This window comes from Dryobates pubescens, chromosome 1, assembly GCF_014839835.1.
Source record: "Dryobates pubescens isolate bDryPub1 chromosome 1, bDryPub1.pri, whole genome shotgun sequence".
In the NCBI taxonomy this organism is placed as follows: Eukaryota; Metazoa; Chordata; class Aves; order Piciformes; family Picidae; genus Dryobates; species Dryobates pubescens.
This window is the reverse complement of record NC_071612.1, coordinates 1,785,786-1,801,177: the sequence shown is the minus strand read 5'-3', so window position 1 is coordinate 1,801,177 and position 15,392 is coordinate 1,785,786.

Genomic DNA, 15,392 nt, shown 5'->3' with positions numbered 1-15,392 from the left:
CAAGAACAGAAAGGAAGAAGAAGAAATCTACCTTCTCAAGGCTTCCTTTTTGATAAGCACAACTTTCATGACCCCTGAGCAGTCCTGAGACACCCAGCACGAGCCCAGCTGGAGTGACTTCCCAGAATCCCACCATGGGGGGGTTGGAAGGGACCTCTGCAGATCACCCAGTCCAACCCCCCTGCTAAAGCAGGGCACCCACAGCAGCTTGCCCAGCAGCACAGTGCCCAGGGGGGGTTGGAAGCTCTCCACACCAGGAGACTCCACAACCTCTCTGGGCAGCCTGCTCCAGGCCTCCAGCACCCTCACAACAAACAACTTTCTCCTCCTGCTCAGATGGAATCTCCTGGGTTCAAGGCTGTGCCCCTTGCCCCTTGTCCAGTCCCTGGGCACCACTGAGCAGAGCCTGGCCCCAGCCTCTTGCCCCCCACAGCTCCTTCAGCTCTTGCTGAGCATTGCTCAGCTCCCCTCTGGGGCTGCTCTTCTCCAGACTGAACAGCCCCCAGGGCTCTCAGCCTTTGCTCCTCACAAAGATGCTCCAGGCCCCTCAGCAGCTTCATAGCCCTACTGTAGCCCTCAGTTCCCTCAGTTCTTGCCAAGCTTACCCCACAGCCAGGGACACTCATCCATCCTCCTCCCCAGGCACATCCCCCCACAGCAGCAGTGCCACACCAGACAACATTAAGGAGCTTCTGTTGAGACTTCAACAGTGCTCACACTACAGGAGACTTAATTGATTTTCACCTCACCAATCCAGCCTGCCACACTGAATCCCCAGCAGCTTTGGGTGTTGGGAGAAGGAGAGATGATGGAACTGAGCCCCACTGCAGCAAACTCCTGTTTTACAGTGAGACACATGGACCAGACACCACACAAAGACCTTTTCCTCCCTTGCAGCTATTCACTAACTAAATTAGACCGAGTTCCCTTGATTCCAGAACCACCCAAGGAGCACAGGTATGTTGTGCCTATCAGGTATCTGCAGATGAGAAAGTACTTTCCAAACCAAGCTGCTGTGCTGAAATCCAGGCTGAGCTTTTGCCTCTGAAGGTGCTCTGCCATCTCCCCTGGGAGCAGCACACCAAGCACCACGGGGCCTGGCCCAGGGAACAAACCAATGCCACTCCAGCAGCACCAACAGCTCCAGTGGGAAGTGCTAAGCTGGCTGTTGGCTGACAGCTTTCAGCCAATTTGACACAGGATTTGAGAGGCACTTGAGCAACCTCATTAACTCCACAGCCAGAAATACGCTGCTGCAACTCCTGCCAGCTGAAGGTGCAAGCCTCTGCTTGATGGAGAACTCCTCCAGACACTAAAATAAACACAGCTCCTCAGCTGAAGTCTCTTTCTGTGCCCTGGGTCATCCTCAGAGCTGTTGGTGCCCCCTAAATCTGCCTTGCCTACGTTGCATCAACCTAAGGTTTCAGTGACAAAAAGCTTACATAAAGGGATGGTGAAAGTGTCTGCATTCCCTCACTGGGGGCTGGAGCTAAAGCAGAGGCAGATTTAGGGTTTGGATGAGCAGGAAATACTCACAGGCTCTTCTAAACAGGCTTTGGGATTAAACCCCACCTGGTTGTTCTACCCCCAGGCTGCTGTGGCTGCGACTCAGCACAGAAGTGTGGAAGCCAACCCCAGGAAATTCAGCCAGGCCACATGCAAGGTCCTGCACCTGGGCAGGGACAATGCCAAGCACAAATCCAGGCTGGGGGAGGAGTGGCTGGAGAGCAGTCTGGAGGAGAAGGACTTGGGGATGTCAGCCGGGGACAAACTCCCCAGGAGCCAGCACTGGTCCCTGGCAGCCCAGCAGGCAGCTGTGTGCTGAGCTGCAGCCAGAGCAGGGAGAGCAGCAGCACAGGGAGGGGATTCTGCCCCTCTGCTCTGTGAGACTCCACCTGGAGAACTGTGTCCAGTTCTGATGCCCACAGCACAAGAAGTACATGGAGCTGTTGGAGAGGGTCCAGAGGAGCATGGCAAGGCAGCAGGGCAAGAGAAGGGATTCTGCCCCTTTGCTCTTGTGAGACCCCACCTCGAACACTGCCTCCAGTTCTGGTGTCCCCAGCAGAAGGAGGACACTGAGCTGTTGGAGTGAGTCCTGAGGAGGCCACAAAGATGATCCAGGGGCTGGAAAATCTCCCCTGCAGAGACAGACTGAGAGGTGACCTAAAGAAAGGTGGGGATGGACTTTTGACAAGGGCTTGCAGGGACAGGACAAGGGGTGATGGCTTCGAGCTGGAAGAGGAGAGATTGAGAATGGACATTAGGAAGAAATTCGTGGAAGTAAGGGTGGGGAGACACCAGAACAGGTTGTTGCCCAGGGAGGTTGTGGATGCCCCCCTCAGCAGAGCCATGAGAGGAGAATCCTTCAAGGAGCCACCACAACCAGAGCCTCCCCCACCTCTGCAGGGTCTGATCACAGCACTGCTGGGCTCCCTTCCCCTCTCCTCGCTCCCGGGGCCAGCCCCAGCAGCAGCAGCTCAAAGCCTCACAAGCCCAGCTCTTATCCCTGTGCCACTGCTGCTGCTGGGCCTCCTGCCACCCTCCCAAGGCAGCTGGGTCACACAGTCAGGATTTGTGCACTGCTGAGGCCAGGCTGTTGGGTGAAGCACTCCACAGAGCTCCTGGTGACAGAGCTGTGAGCAGCACCAGCACATCCCAGCGCTGCGCTGGCTCTGCTTTACTTCCTCCTTCTCACTGGCTGCCATCATTTCAAAGATGAACCCCAGCATACTTGAGAGGAGACCTTGTTCCTTTTCTCCTACTGAACCTGCTCTTTTTTTGCATAAATAAATATTCAGGAGAGACAAAATTAGAATCCAGGCTTGCTCTGTCTCTCTCTGTCCATCCCAGGAGTCCTCTACCCCACTGGCTATAATCACTCTTTTCCATCACTTCTCTCTCAAAGCCTTAAGTTTTTCCTTAATAAGTAGAACAACTTCAGTAGAAAAGACTGAGAAATTCATTCTGTGGAATAATCATTAGCACAGTGCTCAGAATATTTACTGGATATTACAGGAAAAGGAAGAATTGAGCCCAAATCCCATACTAGAAGAAATTAATGATGTGTATATAGGACTCTTAGCACTGAGTAAACTGTTTGTACAGAGCAATCCCAAAGACACACAGCAAATGGGCCAGAAAGTGGAGGAGAAGAGAGATTTGTACCCAGAATGGCTGTAATAAAGGCACAAATGAAGACTAAAATTCTGTCACTGCACAGAGGGACCTGGCCAGCCTGGACTGAAGGCCTGAAACCAACTGATGAGATCCAACCAGGCCAAGTGCTGGGGCTTGCACTTGGGTCACAACCACCCTGTGAAGGGTCCAAGAGGGACCTGGCCAGGCTGGACTGAAGGCCTGAAACCAACTGATGAGATCCAACCAGGCCAAGTGCTGGGGCTTGCACTTGGGTCACAACCGCCCTGTGAAGGGTCCAGGCTTGGGGATGAGTGGCTGGAAACTGCCCAGCATAAAAGGACCTGGGGCTGTTGGTCAGCAGTAGCTGAAGATGAGCCAGGGTGTGCCCAGGTGGCAAAGAAGGCCACCAGCAGCCTGGCCTGGATCAGCAATGGTGTGGCCAGCGGGACCAGGGCAGCGATTGTCCTCCTGGACTCAGCACTGAGAAGGCTGCACATCAAATACTGGGGGCTCTGGTTTGGGGCCCTCACTCCAAGAAGGACATTGAGGGGCTGGAATGTGTCCAGAGAAGGGCATGGAACAGCCCACACCTGTAAAAGCTACCCAGAGGAGTGCACCTATCAGCACTGATGAAGAGTGCTGTCATCTACCAAAGCATCCTGGAGATGGATGGGTTCCCTCCATTCCACTCTCAAGCAGGCAGAGAGGTTGGAGTAGATGATCTCTAAGGTCCCTTCCAGCCTCAGCAGTTCTACAATTCCAACACAAGTCCTAAAGCAGGGCTCCCACAGCAGCTTGCCCAGCAGCACAAGGACCAGGGGGGGTTGGAAGCTCTCCACACCAGGAGACTCCACAACCTCTCTGGGCAGCCTGCTCCAGGCCTCCAGCACCCTCACAGCAGAAAACTTTCTCCTCCTGGTGAGATGGAACCTTCTGAGTTCCAGTTTGTGTCCAGTGCCCCTTGTCCTATGTCTGGGCAGCACTGACAAGGGCCTGACCCCACGGCAGGGTCTAACCTGAGCAGCACCAGTGCTGCCAGCTAACTTGGGCACATGCAGCAGGGATGTCTTGAAGAACTCAGCTTTCCAAGCACTCTCCCTAGCAGCCATGGTCATTAACTCTGCTCTGAGCACAGAAGGCTGTTTAAAGCCCTCCACCACTTCAAGAAGTGAACTGCAGCTCCTTCTCGGGTTTGCAAATGAATTGAACTCGAGTATTAACATAAAAACAGTGAGACAGGAATCATCTGGCTGGAAAAAAATGGCATTACAGACCTAATGAAACCAGCAGGGAAGCACAGGGGAAACAGAACAACTCCTTGCCAGCAGCAGTGTGGCTCTGGGCACACCAGTCACCACCAAGATGACATTTACTGAGCAGAGCACAGATGCAACTGAATCTTTCAGGGGGGTTGAGACCTCCTGAGAGTTTGCCATCAGAAGGCTGCCTGCTCTGAAAAGCTAATCACATCCAGCTCAGCAGAGCTGCTCTCCACAGCTGAGTTTGGACAGGAGCAGAGAGCAGCAGCAGGGCAGACAGCACAGCGCAGCATCCTCGGTGCAAAGATGCATCAGGTTGCTTTTGTTAGCACACTGCTGTGCCAACGAGGCTCAGGCACTGACTGAGCAGGATGGAGCCCAGAGCTCTGCACTCCCCCAAAGCAGGATGTGATGCAACACAGCTTCTCCACAGTATGGCTCAGGCTTCTGCATCTGCACACCCCCCCAGCTCCTTCACAGGCAAATCTCACCTCCGAGCAGCAAAAAGGACTTGAACCCTGGAGAATCCACAGCAGCCTTAAAAATAAGCACCAAAACAAGCCCACACCTAGAGAGAGAGAGGGCAGACAGAGATGGAAATGAGGAACAAATTCTTTCCAGTGAGGGTGGGAAGACACTGGAACAGGTTGCCCAGGGAGGTTGTGGCTGTGCCCTCCCTGGAGGTGTTCAAGGCCAGGTTGGATGAGGCCTTGAGCAGCCTGTGCTGGTGGGAGGTGTCCCTGCCCATGCCAAGGGGTTGGAACTGGATGAGCTTTAAGGTCCCTTCCAGCCCAACCCATTCTGTGAATCTATCATTAGAAGAAACTTCTTGACTGAAAGGGCAGCTGAGTCTAGCTGAGAGGTGTCCCTGCCCATGGTGGGGAGGTTGGAGTAGATGAAGTTCCTTCCAACCTAAGCCATTCTAGGACTCTGATTCTATGAAGGCAGCCTCTGCCTGTTGTTATTTCCTAAGTGTAGAGCAATAACAAGCCACATCTGATTAATCCTCCTTCCTTTAGGGAGCTACCAAGCACAAACCAGACCAAAGCAAGGGCCCTCTGGCCCATGTGACAACAAACCAGCTGCCAAATCACACTGGAAGAGCCAGGAGCTGATAAAGCCTTAACAAGTCTCTCTCGGCCTGGCTCTGGCTTTTCTGGCTGCTTGGATTTTCCTTCGCCAGTAGCAATTAAACACTCCACACCCCGAGAGTCTGGGAGGTTGCAAGGAGAGATGGTTATTAAGAATTAATGTTTTCCTTTGTATCAAATGATAAAATACAGAAGCAAAGCTTCAGCCTTCACAGCACAATGGTGTGAAGGCTGACAATCAGCTAACAGAAGGGACACTTTTCCCCCATCACTCCACCTCCCTCTGGCTCTGCCTTTCTTCTTGTGTGCTCAGCTGCAGCAATTAGGGGAATAATCTATAGGAAGCCTACCCCCAAAAGCCTCTCTTGGCTTTCTCCAGCTGTTTCCTTCTTTTTGTTGCCAGCAAACTCAAGCTCTGAAGAGATGATTCACCTCAGCAGGAGGCCAACCTCTACATCTGCTCTGGGGGCATAATCTTTGCTGGGTACATGGAAATGGTCTTTAAACTAATGGAGTCGCCAGACTGAGCAGAAATCCTCTTCTCTGGAGCTACACACCAAGGCTTTATTGAATATTTCTAGCTGGTTGCTTTCAAGATTATCATCTCTCTTCTTCAATCACCCTAATGCTGCTTTGCAACACACATTATTCTTCCCCAAGTCCCTTTTGGCACTCCCCAAATGCAAATCTGCATCGTGTTTTCATAGAGAAAGAAACTACCTGCAGTGACCCATCCAGCAGCACAGAGAAAAGCCCTGGAGGAAGTGGAACTGGAGCTCAGTCACCACAAGTCTCCCCACCCATGACAGAAACAATGCTGGGCTACTGACCATCACCAAAAAACAAGGTTTGAATGAGGACTGGAGCTTTCCATGCTTCAAGCAAAGGGAGTGTTCACCCTTAATTACAGCAAGGGGGGTGCAAAAAAGTAGTTGTCTGTAATTGGTGTGAAGTATGGCTGCAGAGGGGCTCCTGAGCCCAGGGAGAGAGCCACAGCAAAACTGAGACAAGCAGCAGCCTGAAGGATTCACAGAATGTTCACAGAGTCAACCAGGTTGGAAGAGACCTCCAAGATCATCAAATCCAACCAATCACCCAACCCTATCTAGACAACCAGACCATGGCACTGAGTGCCTCATCCAGGCTCCTCTTAAACACCTCTGGGGATGTCAACCCCACCCCCTCCCCGGGCAGCACATGCCCATGGGCAATCTCTGTCTGTGAAGAACCTCTTTCTAAACTCAAGCCTAAACCTCCCCTGGCACAGCTTGAGACTGTGTCACAGTATCACAGTATAACTAAGGTTGGAAGTGCCACGTCCAATCTCCCCTTGAACACCTCCAGGGACGGCGACTCCACCACCTCCCTGGGCAGCACATCCCAGTGATGAATGACTCACTCAGTGAAGAACTTTTTCCTCACCTCGAGTCTAAACCTCCCCTGGCACAGCTTGAGACTGTGTCCTCTTGTTCTGGTGCTGGCTGCCTGGGAGAAGAGACCAACCCCCACCTGGCTACAACCTCCCTTCAGGGAGTTGGAGAGAGCAATGAGGTCTCCCCTGAGCCTCCTCTTCTGCAGGCTAAGCAACCCCAGCTCCCTCAGCCTCTCCTCCCAGGGCTGTGCCCCAGACCCCTCCCCAGCTTTGCTGCTGTCATTGGCTAGCTGCTCCTTTGCAAAAGAGAGTGGCCCCTCGTGGTCAAACTCAGCTTGGGTAACTAAAAGGGCTGCTTTAAATGCTCCCTCACCCTTTGAGAAACAGAAGTCCTTTCTTTCTCAGATCACAGAGTGTATTGCAAGGACCCTCAGAGCCTGCTTCAGGGGGGGTTATGTGCTTTGGGAATGGTGGTATTTGGCTCTTTCCCCTTCTCTGCTGCTCTGTCCTTCCACGGGCTGAAGAGCAAAGCTCTGAAGCTAAGCTGAACAAGCACATGGAAAATGATGTGCCTTGGGATTTCTTGTGGGTGGTAGGTACAGGAAGAGATGGAGGGAAAGTGGTAGGGATAAGAGCAAGCACTGATCTTCACAGAAAGGAAACAGCTCCAGATAAAGCATGCCAATTGCTGTGCTCTTCAGCAGTCACACATCTGACTGACACAAAACACTCTGGTGCCTTTCTTCCCTCACTCCAGCACCCCGAAGCCCAAGCACCACCCCACAGTCACCACATCCAACCTCCATTTTAATCACCCAATCCATCCCAGCTAGGAGAATTTCTTGAGGTGATCAGAAGCTTCTCTCACAGATGCTGAGCAGGCCTCTGGGGAGCAAAACTGTCTCTTGAATTACTGTGACTGAAGTGTGGCTGCCTCCACGTTCATTACACCGTCACCATCTGCCAGCAGCTAATAAACCCAACGCTTGCCTCGTGCTCCTAAGATAACTAATCCCATCACCTTTTCAGAGTCATTAACAATGAGGAAAAGCAAGCTTCATAATCCCTCCCTTGGCATTTGGAGTGCTGGGAATGTCTTGTCATAAATAAAATGAATTTCTGTTGTAATATCCCACCAGAGAAGTGCCCATGGAAGACACACACCAGCTGAGCAGTGGGAAGCGAGGCTGCCAGGGAGCACTCCGACCTGGCTTCTGCTTTGTCTCCCCAGGGAGGACAGGAGGAGACACGGGCCAAAGCTTCGCTGTGCAATAGCCCCACATGATCCAAGGGCTGGAGCACCTCTGCTATGAGGATAGGCTGAGGGAGCTGGGGGTGTTCAGCCTGGAGAAGAGAAGATTCCAGGAGGACCTTAGAGCTGCCTTCCAATACCTAAAGTGAGCTACAGGAAAGCTGGAGAGGGACTCCTCATGGGGGTGTCTAGAGACAGGACAAGGGGGAATGGTTTGAAGCTCAGGCAGAGCAGAGTTAGACTGGAGCTGAGGAAGAAGGTCTTCAGTACAAGGGAGGTGAGAGTCTGCAACAGACTGCCCAGGAAGGTCATGGATGCCCCTCCTGTGGAGGTGTTCAAGGCCAGGCTGGATGAAGCAACCTGTGCTGGTGGGAGGTGTCCCTGCCCAAGGCAGGGGGGTTTGAGCTGGATGGTCTTTTAGGTGCCTTCCAACCTAATCCATTCTGTGAATCTATGAACTGGTGAGGAAAAATAAAAATAGAATCACATAAACTTTGAAGTCCCCAAAGTCTGCAGAAACACCTACAGCTGTACCTCTGTGCCCAAAATCTGCTTGGTTATTCTTAGCCTTGCTGACTGAGTCACTTAAAAATAGTTTCTATGTAGTCCTCATCAAACCCTGCCTTCCTCTGGGTTCATTATCAGGATCTGAGGCACTGCTTGGAACACAGAATGAAAGAGAGTCCAAGCAGGTGACATATTCAAGCTGACAGCAGCCTATTAGGGGGCTCAGCCTCAGCCATCAGTTGTGCTGCTCTCTAATCAGGAACGGACGTGAAGCTCTTTCTGGCAAATGAACTTCTTGGTAGCACAAAGTCCTCATTGCCTCTCTGTGCTGTGTGCTTCTGGTCGTGGCAGGAAGTTTAGCTACTCTCTTGCAGCCCAAATGGTTTCTTCCAGCTACTTTCTGTTAGGAGGGGTGGATGAAAACCTTCTGTTGACAGCTTAAAAGTATTTGATACGCTTCCTAACGCCAGGTCTCGGTGTCAATGGTCAGGGCTGGGCTGGGCTGGCCACCAGATGCTCTTCCTGACGCCCTCTGCCTTTCAAAAGAGAGGGCAGAAGGGAGAGAGACTGAGGGGCTACAAAAGAAACTAAAGCAGCTGGGATAGAAGGAACAGCCCAGTGAAACTCTGCTGCATTTGCTCCTTCCTTCCTATTTCAAATGAACCAAGTGTCAGTAACACTGAACCACTGCAGTGTCCCCACAGACCTTAACTGAGGTCTCCCTTTACTCCCCAGACAGCCACATCACATCACCTCTCTGTGGACCAGACACCTGCTGGCTCTCTGCAGCCCTTCCCAGCAGCTCAGCAGGTCTCCTGCAAACTCCTACCTGAGCAAATCACAGCTCCACTTTTCCCAAGGTTTCTGTTTCCTCACCCTTCAGGCTCCTGCAGAGCTCAGCCTTTGGGGAGAGCCCTGGGAAAGCTGCCCACAGTGCCAGCCTGTCCCAGCAGCCCTGTCCCCAGTGCTTTGTGATCACCTTGCAGCAGTGCAGCAGCAGCAGCAGCCAGAGTGTCCAGGTTTTCACTGCTATTCCAGTGTGTGACACAGATCCTCACTGCTATTTCAGCTCTCATCTGACAGCAATGAGACTTGAACCTTTTGAGGAAGGCTGCAGTGCACACCAAGCTGAGGCTGGAGTCAGCTGTGAGCCCATTGCCTCAACAAGACCCACCTCCATATTTAGGGTGAAATCCAGTGCTTTTGGTCACATCCACAAGGCCTCACTTCCCTGGCACTCTCTGCCAAGCAGCATGCACACCTTCAGCTCCCCAGCAGGTCTCATGTCTCATCCCACAGCAAATGTTTGTTCTTTCTGGCAGAAAGCAGAATTCCCCTTCTGATGATAAAAATTCCTTCATTTTTACCTAGTGCAGAATCTAAGGCAGATGGAAAGCAGCAAGGAGAGCTGGAGAAAACTCATTATTGCAGCATATGAATTATTACCCACAAAGCTCCCAGGTCACCTCTGCTATGCTGGGAGACACACACCCCCTTAGCACAAGGCTTATTAAAATACAGACTAGCTGACAGAATGGGGCTATTTTTACCCAGGGTGAACAATATCCCAGCATCTTTCTCAAGCAGTTATATCAAACCCAGACCAAAAAGCACTTTAGGAAGAAATTAAAACCAAGCCAAGCCTATCAGAGATCAGGGTTTTGCCCCTCTCCTCACCTCTTTGCTGTTAAACATGGTAAGAACAAAAATGCAAACACAGCTGAAGGCAGCAAAGGGATCTGGACTTCATAACACACACAAACCCTTCCATGAGATCTCAGCTGGCATCTCAGTGGTGCCCTCTGCCACCACAGCTGTTTAGGACCATCTCAGTTCTGTGCTGGTTTTAAAGCAGCTGCCTTGGCTGCCCCTGGTGTCAGAGCTGGCTGAGTTGTAGAGCCTGCCCAGAGCTCACCATTGCCACGGCTGTGCTGTAGCAGGACATGAGCCTAAAGCCAGCTCCTGGGTGTCCCCATCTGAGAAATTAGTGTCAGCAGGCACCCACTCAAAGAGAAGGTGATTACAGAGTGCTTTGGGTTGGAAGGGACCTTCAAGATCATCTATTTCCTAGCTCCTATCAGCCCAGGTTGCTCAAGACCTCATCCAACCTGGCCCTGAACATCTCCAGGGAAGGGGCAGCCATGGCCTCCCTGGGCAGCCTGTGCCAGTGTCTCACCTCCCTCACTGTCAAGAATTAATTCCTAATCTCCAGCCTCAATCTGCCCTCTTCCAGCTCAAAGCCAGTGCCCCTCATCTTAGCACTACAAGTCAGAAGTCCCTCCCCAGCTCTTTTGTGGGTACCCCTGGGGCCAAGCCTCTTCTCCAGTGGCTGGTGTGGATGAACCTCAGCAGCAAAGCACCAGAGCACCAGCAAGCAGCACCACTGCTGCCTCTCCATTTTTGTAACAGGCCATGAGAACTAAGCTCATTGCAGAATTAACCACTGAGTTACAACCATTTGCCTTCTCTTCCTTAATGTACACAAGCTCCTCTCTTCATGCAGAGCCCTCCTGAAGAGTGTCCTCACCTCCCTCCACACTCCTGTGGCTCTCCTTACCCCGGGTACACTTCCACTGCCATTGCCGACTGGCTGGTGATTAACTCTTCCTCTGGCTCAGTCCCTGACCATTTCCCAGGGTAGCTCAGAAAGCAAGACTCTTTCACCCCTAGCAGGGCTGTAGCCAGAGGTAAATCACGACACCTAGTCACAGCTAAGCCTTTTTGTCACCCTTTGGGGAGAGGAAGGAGCCCTGGATGCACCAGGAACAATGCCTGCAGATCAGATGAATGCCTCCAGAGAATCCTGTTTGTCAGAGGAGATCTGCACATTCCTTTGAACTCATGTACTTATACCCTGCTAATTACTGGAGGAAAAGCTCAGGGACCTTAGCACAAAGACACTCAGCACCACAGTTGGATTTTTCATCCCCCGCTCAGGTCTACCCTTCTCTTTTTCAAGCCTTCACAATTTGCTTTCCCCAGTTTCCTTTTCAGTCCTTTTAGTAACTCACACCTCTGCCCTGGACAACTTGTCAGGGAACACCTGCAGCACTGCAGATGATTACAGCTGTTTGCAAACAGCCCAGGTCATGTTCCGGAAGAGCTGCTTTCACCTCTCAATATTCCCTCTCTCCCTCTTCCTCCGCTTGGCCCCAGGAAGCACGGAGTGCTGCTGTTATGCTAAGCAAACACCACCCAACAGCAGTAACAGCTTCAGTAAGTTGTAGGAGCAGGAAGCAAACAACAGCAGGTCACCTTAGGGGCCTTTTTTTCCCCCTTTTGTAGCCACTGGAACAGCAATTTAGAGAATGTTCTGCTCAGCAGCTTTTCAGCTGCTGGTACTCCTTCTACTCTTAAAGGCACAAGGGAGGCAAAAATAGCAGAGGAAGGACAGTGTCACAGGTTCTGAAGACATGCTGCCACAAAGAGAGAGTTCATTTCAGGGGTAAAACACTCTACCCCTCACCTGCAGACCCCACCTTTTTAGTCCCCTTCAGCAAGCTGAGCTCAAGAGACAGCTTCAGAACGCTGCAGCTACAGCACATCTCCTGTCAAAGCCCTGAAGGGTCAAAACATCACAGAATGTTAGGGGGTGGAAAGGACATCTGAAGATCATTGAGTCCAATCCCCCTGCCAGAGCAGGATCATTCAGGGCAGGTCACACAGGAACACATCCAGGCCAGTCTGGAAGTCTCTGGAGAAGGGAAGTCCCCTCTGGGCAGCCTCCTCCAGTGCTCTGTTGTTCTCACACCAGAGGAGTTCTTCCCTGTGCTGAGATGGAACTTCCTGTGTCCCAGCACCTACCCACAGTCCCTTGTCCTGCCACTGGCCACCAGCAAAACCAGCCTGGCACCTTCATCTTGACACCCCTCTCAGCTTTCTCCAGATTCCACAGCCTCAGGTCTCTCAGCCTTTCTTCACAAGGAGAGACATCCCAGTCCCTCCAGCATTAGTGTCTCACAGTATCACTAAGGTTGGAAGAGACCCCAAGGATCATCGAGTCCAACCTGTCTCGCCAGACCTCACAACTAGACCATGGCACCAAGTGCCACGTCCAGTCCCCTCTTGAACACCTTCTTGCATCTCTCTCCAGCAGATCCTTCTCTCTCTTGAACTGGAGAGCCCAAAACTGGACACCAAAACCTGCCAGGGGCAGGGCTGGGCTGGCCACTAGCTGAGTGCCAGAGGCTCTCCAGGAACTGCTTTGCCTTCCAAAATGAAGTGAGAGAGACTGATGGGGTGGGAAAGGCAAAAGGGACAGAGTACTGCTGGGACTCTGGACAGGGAAGAAGAGGCTTGGCCCTGGGGATCCCCCAGCTGGATCATGAAGATGCCTTCCAGGGGCTGCAGTCCCTTGGGAGGCAGTTGAAGCTCCCCTGTCCTGGCTGTTCCTCCCCACAGCTGCCACCTCTGCCTTCCTGCCCCTCAAAATGTGGCAGTGCCCTTGGTGTGGCCAGGAGCAAGTCTGAGGCAGAGGCTTTGTGCAGCCCAGGCCTTGGCAGGAGCTCTGCCCTGAGCTTCTCCCTGCTAGGAGCAGCCCCTGGCTGTGCCAAGCTGCCCTGAGCTTCAGCAAGGACCTCCCTGAGCAGAGCCTGAGCTGGGCAGTGCCAGCCCTGAGCAGCTCCAGCTCTGCTCTGGCTCCCAGCAGGACAACATTCCTTATTATGAGGGTTGAAAACAACTTGCTGAACTACAGCTGCTGCTGCCCCGTTAGGGCCATGTTTACCAAGGGGATTTCAGCCTGCAGATCATGTCAGAGGAGATGCCTTTGTGTTCTGCTGTGCCAATGGAAACTGACAGATGCTGAAAATCATCTTCCCTACCAACCATGCAGAGCAGGCAGAGATTCAGGATGGCTTCATGGAGGAGAAGACAGCTCACACTAAATAAGGCCAGTGTCTCAGGAATTCAATTCCCAGCTTGTTTAAATGCCTCTAAGTACTTTGCACATCACACTGCTGAGCCTCAGTTACAAAAGCTCCAATGAGGAACTAAGGACTCACACAACCTGTGGAGGTAGAGGAAAAGGATGCCCCAGTTTATCAGGTGTCCTCAGTCTGATCAAATCAGATCAGTGTGTAGCAGAAGTGGATAGTGAAACAGCAGTTTGTGAACCTCAGAGACTGTGTCAGAGTCCTGAATTCAGCCATTCTTCAGCACAGAAATGTGGCAGTGGCAAAGTGCATCATGGCAAAGACAGCAGCAGAACACCACAAAAAGCAACCAAAAAATACATTCTAAGACAGCCCCAAGGTTTGCCTTGGACCACTGAACACCATGACTCATTTTGTGCTACCTTCAAGTTCAACCAGGGCAGGTGCAGAGTCCTGCAGCTGGGCAGGAATAACCCCTGCAGGAGTACAGGTGAGAGGTGACCTGCTGTAAAGCAGCTCTGAGGAGAAGGACCTGGGAGTGCTGGGGGACAAACAAGTGCATCATGAGCCAGCAATGTGCCCTTGAGGCAAAGAAGGTAAATGGCCTCCTAAGGTGCATGAATAAGAGTGTGGCCAGCAGCTCAAGGGAGATTCTCCTCCTTCCCCTCTCCTTTGCCAAAATGAAGCCAAACCTGGAGGACTGGGTCCAGTTCTGGGCTCCCCAGTTCAGGACAGACAGGAAAGTACTGGAGAGAGTCCAGGGGAGGCTACAAAGCTGCTGAGGGGCCTGCAGCAGCTCTGGGAGGAGCAGAGGCTGAGAGCCCTGGGGCTGAGAGCCTGCAGAAGAGCAGCCCCAGAGGGCAGCTGAGCAATGCTCAGCAAGAGCTGAAGGAGCTGTGGGGGGCAAGAGGCTGGGGCCAGGCTCTGCTCAGTGGTGCCCAGGGACAGCACAAGGGGCAAGGGGCACAGACTGGTTCCATCTGAACAGGAGGAGAATCTTTTTTGTGAGGGTGCTGGAGGCCTGGAGCAAGCTGCCCAGAGAGGTTGTGGAGTCTCCTCCAGGAGTCCACCTGGATAATTCTCTAGATCCAAGTGAAGGCAAGACCATTGGTGTCACCTAAGGTCTGTTTCTCACTTCCACAGACAAAGCCCAGTAATTGCTAAGTACTTTGTCATTTCTAAAGCACTGGAGTGCTGGGCACAAACCCAGGAAGCAGCTCTGTTCCATGGAACAGGGCTCTTTGTACTCTTTGACACCAAAGACAGGCAGACACTGGCAGCACAGCAGAGCTGTGCTGGTACAACAGCTGGATTGCAAAGGACAGACTCCAGTGTTTCTCCTGGGCAGCTCCCAGGTGTGACCCCAGGAATGAAGGCAAACCCAATCACTTCTCTCTTCTGCCAGGTCAGCCCCAAGATGTTCTGTATCCAGAGATTCACTTAAGAGCTTCTGAAGCCAAAAAGTGCCTCTGCTCATAAATTCTGGCCAGCCCAGAATCCATTACATTTGACTAGCTGCTCCCTTGGGAAGAGCTGTGCTTTATTGTAGTGTGTTTCCCAGAAAACAGATCTCCTGCAAACAGAAAGGCTCTGCCTTGGCAGGGAGTACCTGGAGGAGCAGCTCTGCGAGGCCAGGAACATTTAAGAGCAGGAAACACGAAGTAATGTGCAAATGGGCAAAGAGCTCCAGGGTCTGGCTCTGCTCCACCCCTGAGCTGTTTTCCACAAGAGATCTGTGCAGACTGGGCACCCTGCACTCCATCCAGGAGCCACAGAGCCAGGACCTGCAGTCAGCCTGACCTCCTAGCACACCTGGGAGGAGAAGGATTAGGGGAGACCAGTCCACAAAGGGTGGCCACCAGGGCAATGGAGACTCCCCTTGTACCAGCAGCCCCATGG